The sequence below is a fragment of the Notechis scutatus genome, chromosome 5, assembly GCF_049901735.1.
Source record: "Notechis scutatus isolate UNSWTSFEM ecotype Mainland chromosome 5, rNotScu1.2, whole genome shotgun sequence".
Taxonomy (NCBI): Eukaryota; Metazoa; Chordata; class Lepidosauria; order Squamata; family Elapidae; genus Notechis; species Notechis scutatus.
Window position 1 is genome coordinate 60,533,762 of NC_142013.1, and position 8,492 is coordinate 60,542,253.

Here is an 8,492-nt window from a genome sequence, read left to right on the forward strand (position 1 = left end):
CACTCCATGCACATTCACCCTGTTTTTCACACTCCCTTTTGGTACCTGACACCCCATCCTGTACTCTCCATTCTCCAGACGATACAGGTTCTCCATCTGGGCCCAGCACTGATCCTGTTGCGGATACCACAGTGGTCGGCATTTACGATTCACGATGGCTGAAGGGACGATTTCAGTACTTCGTAGGGAGGCTGGAAAACAAAACAGAGATTCGTTCCTGGCAGGATGTGTCCAAGGTGCATGCCCTGGACCTTATTCGGATATATCATGCACAATTCCCCTCGAAACCACATCCTGATCGTCAGACTCGGGGGAAGGGCCCTGCAGTGAGGGATAGTGTTGTGACTGGAAGGGTTGAACCTGCTGTGAGTTTTGAATCTGATGCATCTGAAGACGGAAGGTTTGAGCCTGCTGTGAGTGTGGAGTCTGATGTGTCAGAGGACACAGATGTGAGCCAGGAGGATGAGAGAGTGTTGGAGACACGGTCGTCTCCAGAACCTTCCACTTCATTCATACCTCAGGTGTCAGCAGCTGATCCACAGAATGAGCCAGAGGCTTCGAGTGATGACGAGACTGACTTGATGATAGGACTAGTTGGCTTGATGCTAGGACTAGAAGAAGATTGAAACGTCAATCACAATCTGAAAGGAGACGTCAAGCCAGAGATTAATTAGAGAGACTGACACGCCCCTCCAGGGGATTTAAGGAGGTGTTCTGGCCCTTAATCCTTGTCTGAAGCAAAGTGTATTTTGGGATTCGGAGAATACGTTTGACTCTCTCAGCTGCAGCGTCGTGATTTATGGTCAGTTCGGACTTGCCAGACAGATTCCAGGAAGACTGCCAAGGACTGTGTAAACAGAAACAGTTAACTCTGCCTTGTCTGTGTTTGTCTGTTTGAGCATTTGAACTTTGGAACTTTGGATTCTCACCTGTGGATACAGGTGAGACAGAACATTATGTATGTATGTATGTATGTATGTATGTATGTATGTATGTATGTATGTATGTATATATATATTCTTAAGTTTTTGCGGGTATTTATATGTATGGTATTCAGCTTTGTTTGGGTATTTTCCCATGTCATTATAGTTGTGCTTTTAAAGTTGTAGCAACATTTCGGCAGACTCTCATCTGCCATCATCAGGCTTCTGTATAGTGTTCATCTGTGAGTCAGACTTTCACAGCCGTTTATGTTTTAAATTTGGTGCTGGCCTATGCTGTGCCAGAATGGTTTTTTCTTCATCCTGATTGGTTGGGAGTCTTGGTCTGTATTTATTGGTCTTGGAGTTTGCTGTGTTCTGCTTGATTGGTGTTTCTAAAATATCTTCTGTCTGTTTTGTGGCTTTTTTTGTCTTGATTGGCTGGCAACATTGTGTTTCCTGTATTGGAGGCTTTTAGTGCGGCTTGGCTCCTAGTAAACAGACTATCATTTATTAGGAAGCTAGGTTTCATCTGAGTGCCTGGTTGGGGTGTGTTTGAGCTGGAGGTATCAGGGGGGGGTCTGTTTGTGCCCAGGTGTTTGCCTGGCTTATGGTGGGGAGAATTTTTTGTTTGAGAGTGCAGGCTTCCAGATAATTGACAGTCTGGTGGAGTCCTCTCTTCTATTCATGCTTTCAGGTCTTTTTCAATCTCTATGGTTTCTCTGATAATTCTGTAGCTGGGGTTTTCTATAATGGCTAGGGTTTTGGTGCCATTGAAGTCGATGCTATGACCTGTGGCTTTCATGTGTTGGACTAGTGAGGAAGTGTGTTCCAGTTTTTTTACTGCATTTTGTGTTCATCCAGGTGGGTACTTATTCTACATTGGTCTGTCCAATGTATGTGGCAGGGCATGATGCACAGGGGACTTCATATATGCCTTGGTTTTCCAGGTCAATTTTATCTTTGGGGTTTCTTAGGATGGCTGCTATTTTTCTGCCTGTCTTGATGTGATGCCTGTGTAGTATCTTACTGATTTTGTCTGTAGTACCTCTTATGTAGGACAGGACAGCTGTTCCATAGGTCTGTTCATCTTCTAGGTCTCCATTATATCTCAGTGTGTTTTTGTGGCACCTTGGAACCGGCAAATAGGGGTGTTGTATTGTAATTCTAATTCTAATTCTAATTCTAATTCTATTAAAATAATAATGGTGAATTACTGGAATGATGAATTAATAGTTGAGTAAATTGCAGGCCTGACATAATAAGAAGATAAAATATAATGAATATGAAGATATATAATGATGTATTAAGGATTTAAAGAAATAGATCAAGCAATGTATTGAAAAAATTATAAAATAAGATGGAAAAAGCTTGAAGATTAAAATTAAAGAAAATTTATAAAGTAAGTTTAAGAAAAGATAAGTTATCAAATGTGAAAGATGAATATGAAATGTAAGTCAAGTCTGCAATGGGAATGTGTTAACCTGGAATCATGCTGTTCACTGAAAAAAAAATTCTTTCTCTAATATGTGAAAATTGAATAAAATTCTTTGTAAAAAAAAGAGAAACAAATATAAAGGCATAATGTGCATTTATTTCATTCCATCATAATTTTCCTGCAAAGTTAATTCCATTTGTTTGGGGACCCCCTCCCCTTACACACATGTCTTGTGTTTTTATCATTACTTGTCAGAGAAGGTATAGACCAGTGATGTGAACCTATGGCACATGTACCAGAAGTGGCATGCAGAGCCATCTCTGTGGGCATGTGGAGCCATTACCTGTTGCTCTTCTGGGTTCCAGCACACCAGCCAGCTGGACTTCATGTGCACATCCACATGAAAAACCAGAAGAGCAGCTGCCTGGTGCACATGCACATGCCAGGAAAATGATATTGTTTCCAGCATGCGCATATGTGTTGACCACTTTCTGGTGCACATGGGGCTCAAAGACCAGCAATGGGAAGAGTATCGGGAACGCATGCCAAAAGACGTGGACAGGGGCAGAGATGTTGGCCAGGATGGACAGGCTTGGGCTTCCCTCCCTCTACGCCCGAGTGGGCTTCTTGTGTGGCTGCAGCCCACAGCACATCCATGCTCTGGAGCACCTGGCCAGCTTGGATACCTGCAAACAGCTGGCTGGCCCCTGCACAGCCCCCCTCCCACCTCTTTGCCAAGGAGGTGCAACCGCTTCCCAGATGGTGCACTGTCCCCGGCATTCCTTCCACCTGGCTCAGCTCCTGTGCCTCCCAAGAAGAGCAGCAGCAGCAGGGGGAGGAAGGGCAGGAGTGACTGGCCAGCCACTGCAGCCTCTCCCATGCTGGTGAGTTGGGCCCTCAGCAGAGTCCATGCGGGCTCCCCACTGGCAGCTCCTCCTCCAGCATCCCACCTAGAAGTGGCAGCACAACAACCACTACTGCCAGGGGTGAGGGTGCAGTGGAGGCATGGACAGCTAGGCCGGGGCTTCCCTCCTTCCCACCCCAAGTGGGCTTCTTTCATGGCCCCAACCCTCCAGTCCACAGAACTGAAGTGCATCTGTGGTCTGGAGCACCTGGCTGGCTCGGGTGCATGGGGCAGCATTTGCTGGTTGGGTGGATGGCTGCCCCATGCCCAAGCTGGCCAGTGCTCCGGAACCCAGAAGAGCAAGGGAGCAGAGCTGCCAGCCAGGATGGCTGGGACCATACAAGGAGGGAAGGAAGCCCCGGCCCTCCTGTATTCATCTCCGCTGCCCACTCTCCTCCGGTGGCAACAGCTGTTGTGCTGCCACTTCCGGGCAGGATGCTGGAGGAGCTGCCGGCGGGGAGGCGAGCTGCCTGCATGGCTCGCCAATGTGGGAGCAGCTGCGGTGGCCAGCCGGTTGCTCCTTCCCTTCCCCCTGCAGCTGCCGCTGTCAACTCATAAAATATTTCTATGGTCTTTTAGAGTTGCCAACAGAAACGGAGGGGGAGCAGTGTGGCAGCTGCATTCTATAAATGTTTTCAAAGATAGTAACTAGGTGACCGAAGTTTCTGCCGCACAAAATTCTAACTGGAGCAGGAAGAAGGCAGAGCCTCCTCGCTGACAGACCGTAGATCACGACTCTCTGCGGCTATGGTCTGTGCTCTTTCATTGGAGAGCCCCGATCATTACGATTAGGGGCTGAAGCTGCCTTGGAGGGGTGGCAGAGTAAGGGGAAGCCACAAGCCAGGTTGACGGGAGCAGCATCTCCCCTCCTGGGCTTGGTCTTTTTCCCCCGAAGACGACTGCAGCAGTGGTTTAAAATGGCCACCCCGGAGAGGAGGACTCAGCTGGATTAAAATTTGTGCACAAGGGAAGAAAGAGGTGGATAACATCTGAACTGGGACAACTGGGCAATACAACTAAACAAAAGTACCCCGAGATTAAGGTAACATGGAATTTTTTAAAAAAGAAAAGTGATCCGCGAAATTACAAAGGGACAGGAAAAAAATAAGAAAATATTTTTGACAGCTAAGCGGGGCTTCGAACCGGGAAAGGAAGAAGCCGAACTAAAGATTTAACTAAATTGGACTAAAATATTTTGGCAATAAACAGGCATAAAATAAAGCTGGACTTAAGATTGTCAAAAAATAATAATAATAAAGTTTACAAATTGGAGACTGGACTGTGCTGGAATACTGAGGTTCGAAAAACCCTAAATAAAAAAATAGGGGGAAAAGGTGAAGACTTTGTATAATGGAGAGTGCCACCTTTTGACAAAAACTTGAGCTCAAACAAAAGGGAAAGCATCCTGTTTCTGAATGAACTTATGTGGATATAACATTAAAGAAATATTGAAACAAAGTAAGAATCTGAGAAAGTGAAAGCAGAACCAGAATAAAGAAAAAAGCAAGGAAAGACTGACTGTGGGATTGATTGATGTTTTTGGTATAGACCCTGGGCTGGAATAATTGAAAACTTTAGAAAAGTGAAAGAAGAAAGAAGGAAAGCAAAAGTGTTTGGTTTTTTTTTTTGTGGACTTTAACAATCATAAAATACAAGAGTGTATAATGATGATATCTCTTCAGGAATTAAAAATGGAACTTAAAAATATGAGCGAATTACTACAGGAAAGAGGCGAATCACTTTGCTCTGTGCTAGAAAAAATGGAAATGGCTATTGAAGAACAAGAAGAAAGAGCTTCAGAGGAGGAGGCGTCGACTCAAGGAGAAGACATTTTAAATAGACAATTAACACAAAGAACACTACAAAGAAATGGGGAAAGAAGGAAGGTTAAAAAGTTGAGATTTAAGAAGGCAATCAAAAGGGGGAATACCTGTGAAGTCAGGAAAGGCAGAAAGACCCAGCAGAAAAGGGGAAAGGAAGATGTTAAGAAAGAGAGGGGTATAAACTGGAATGAGAAAAGATATGGGGAAAAGAGGGGGGGAGAAGCAGTAAGAAACAGGTGCATAAAGAAATACGGAAATAGTAAAATGTTGAAAAGAAATTGTTTTTTCAGAGATAATGGTTGATGAATTAAAAGGGGGATTCTGCAGGGTGACAAGGGGTCATAAGAATATTTCTGCAATTAAAAATATTTAGAAAATAGGGTAATATAGATACTGATAACTTTTATTAAAAATTAAGGGGGGAAAATATGCTGCGGAATCCAAATGAAAAGATGCAATGATTATTATTGTAACTTCTTAAAAATAATGGTTTATTGGGAATCAAGATGAGGGAATAAAGGTATATTTTAATCATTGAGGTGTCACACTCAAAGCAATAAAAGTGGGGAAACCTATACTTGTTTTTTTTCCTTTAGTGTTAAAATTTGTATTAATCTAGAATTTATAAAAAGAATGTGTAATGGAAAGGAAATATGACAGACTAAAGAACCAACTAAATTAATAAGTTAATATAGACTATTAAAAACAAGGAGAGACATTGGTAACCTATTATTATTATTATTATTATTATTATTATTATTATTATTATTATTATTATTATTATTATTCAAACACATATTGTTTGACTTTATTTTTAAAATAAATATTAAAGGATTATATTTGAAATAATTGAAATGAAACAGAAAGATGTTTCGATTGAGATTAATGAAAGAGGCTAGAATTAATGTGTTTGTTTCTCTCCTTACTGAAAATTTGGAATGGAAAAGGTAATAATAGAATTAAGTATGCATATATGAATGTATAATTGCTGTCATATTTGTATGTAAAGGTGATGACCCAGAAATATGTTGTCCAGTAAAAAGAGATTTTTGTTTTTAATGTAAAACAACTGAGTAAAATTTGATAAAAAAAATCTAACTGGAGCACATGATTGATGACTCTTGATTATGGATGTGTCCCATTGGAGAATATGAATTACGATACACCCAGAGGGGTGGGGGAAAACCAGAGACAAGGGTGACAATGATGTGTCTCAGAGTCGGCTACACCCAGGCAATGACAGGCCTTTTAACTCCCAATAAATCCTTTTTTTTTTTGGAAGTTTGGCCCAAAACTCATGATTTAAATTGGGTTAAGTGCCGAAATCCTGACAGCCACTGCTGCTGCTGCAGCTGCTCTTCTGGGGAGGCAGGGCTGCACAGGAGCTGAGTCGGGTGGGAGGAACGCCAGGGACAGCACACCAACTGAGAAGCGGCATGCTGGCCAGGAAGCTGTTGCGCTCCCTTGGAAGAAGTGGTGGGAGAGGTGGGTAGCTACGCTGGCTTGTTCTGAGGCCAGAAAGGAGCTCTGACTTTTCAGCGGAGGGAGGCCACAATGTGTATGTCCCGCCACCCCAATGGGGACTGGGGGGAGGGAGGCACAAGGACCCCCAAAAGGCAAGGCAGAGTCGGCACATGTGCACAGGACAACTGGCCTTTGCGCGTGCATGTGTGCCAGAAACCAGCAAACTAGGTGACCAGTGCGCATGCCCGTGCCGAAAACCAAAAGATCTGATTTTTGGCGTGCGCATGCATGTGCCCCACACCCATTTTGGCACTCGGTACCAAAAAGATTTGCCAACACTAGTATAGACATTCAGCTGAAATTGGCAATCCCTGATTCAAACCAAGTCAAAGATAATTATTCCTTAAACAGCTAATTGAGTGTTAGACCACTTTTTTAATAATCAAAACATGTTCATAGTAGATGCAGTAGCTCCATTATTTTCAAACAAGCAAATCAAGCTTCCTTCATGCATATTTTTCAACATATGGCAAAAATAAGTTAAATTTTGCAAACATATTGTGCAAACTTCAAGAAAATTAAATCTCTCAAGAGAACTGCCTCATAGGATATACTGTTAAGTGAAATAATGTGCCATGAAAAAGTCAGCATTTCCACTGCAATAATTTGCATTCTCTTGGAAATTTGGGTCTTAGTGACTATAAGCATTTGGGAAAACATGGAATGCATGAAAAGAGAGAAATCCCCTAGCTGTTTAAATGCATACAATATTATGACTATTTGTTTAAAATTGTCCTTCCAAATATATTACTGTAGGGTCTTCTGGCAACTTAAATACATTGTAGTCTTTAAAGCATCCAAAAACTACTTTAAGAATTTTATATGGAGCCCAGTAGGTACAGAAATGGAACTCCTTTGCAACATTGCTTGTTAGATTTTAGTTTTCCTGTTTATTGGTTGCAGACTTCACTTCCAAATTTATAATTTGTAAAATACACAATTAAAATAAAGAGGCAATTTTTGTTGTTGGGACTATAGTGGGAGGGGATACAAAGTAGGTGGGAATGCATCACCATGTGGGTGGAGCCAGAATTTTCTGTTTTTACTTAGAATAGGTAGGAAAGGCATAGGCATTCACAACATGACAGTTCATTATGAAAACAATGCAATGTATTTACTTGCATCGAACATTATAATGCAACTGTTGCAAATTACATAATCATAACACATGATTTTGTTGCTATCATGGCTTATAATGTAGACCTATTGGAAGGGGATTTTTAAAAAAGATGTTGAATGCATTTGAAAAATTATGTTACAGTTGATATTTGTTTTTTATGTCTTTACATTATTATTTCATGTCAGGAAGCTCCAGGAAAGCTCCATAAAAGCAGTCCCAAAGGTACTTTTTCAGGAGGCAACTGGATTTTCTTGTTTTTTTCTTTGAAGACATTTCGCTTCTCATCCAAGAAGCTTCTTCAGCTCTGACAAGATAGTGGGGAATGGAAGGATTTATACTCCTTGTAGACAGCTGGTCATTTGCATTCTTTTAGACTTTAGAGCAGGGTTGTCAAACTCAGGTCATCACATGATGAATCACAACTTTTTTCCCCTTTGTTAAAGCGGGCATGGGCGTGGCCAGTGTGTGATGGATCTGTCTGGGAGCCGCAAGTTTGACACCCCTGCTTTAGAGGGTCATTGAAGCACTTGGAGGTTTATCTGTCTCCTTAGGATCACCTGAGTAGTGCTCTTGGTTTCTATAGTCTGCAATTTTTTCTTCTGGAAATCCATTCCTACTCCCACACCATTCAAAGAGTGTTCATCCCAAATTGTATAGCTCAAAAGTCTGTAGAGATTCTCAATCATCCAGCTCATGGTTGTCCTAAAGGTGATTTTTCAGGAAGCAATTGGACTTCTTGGTTTTTTCTTTGAAGATGTTTCAC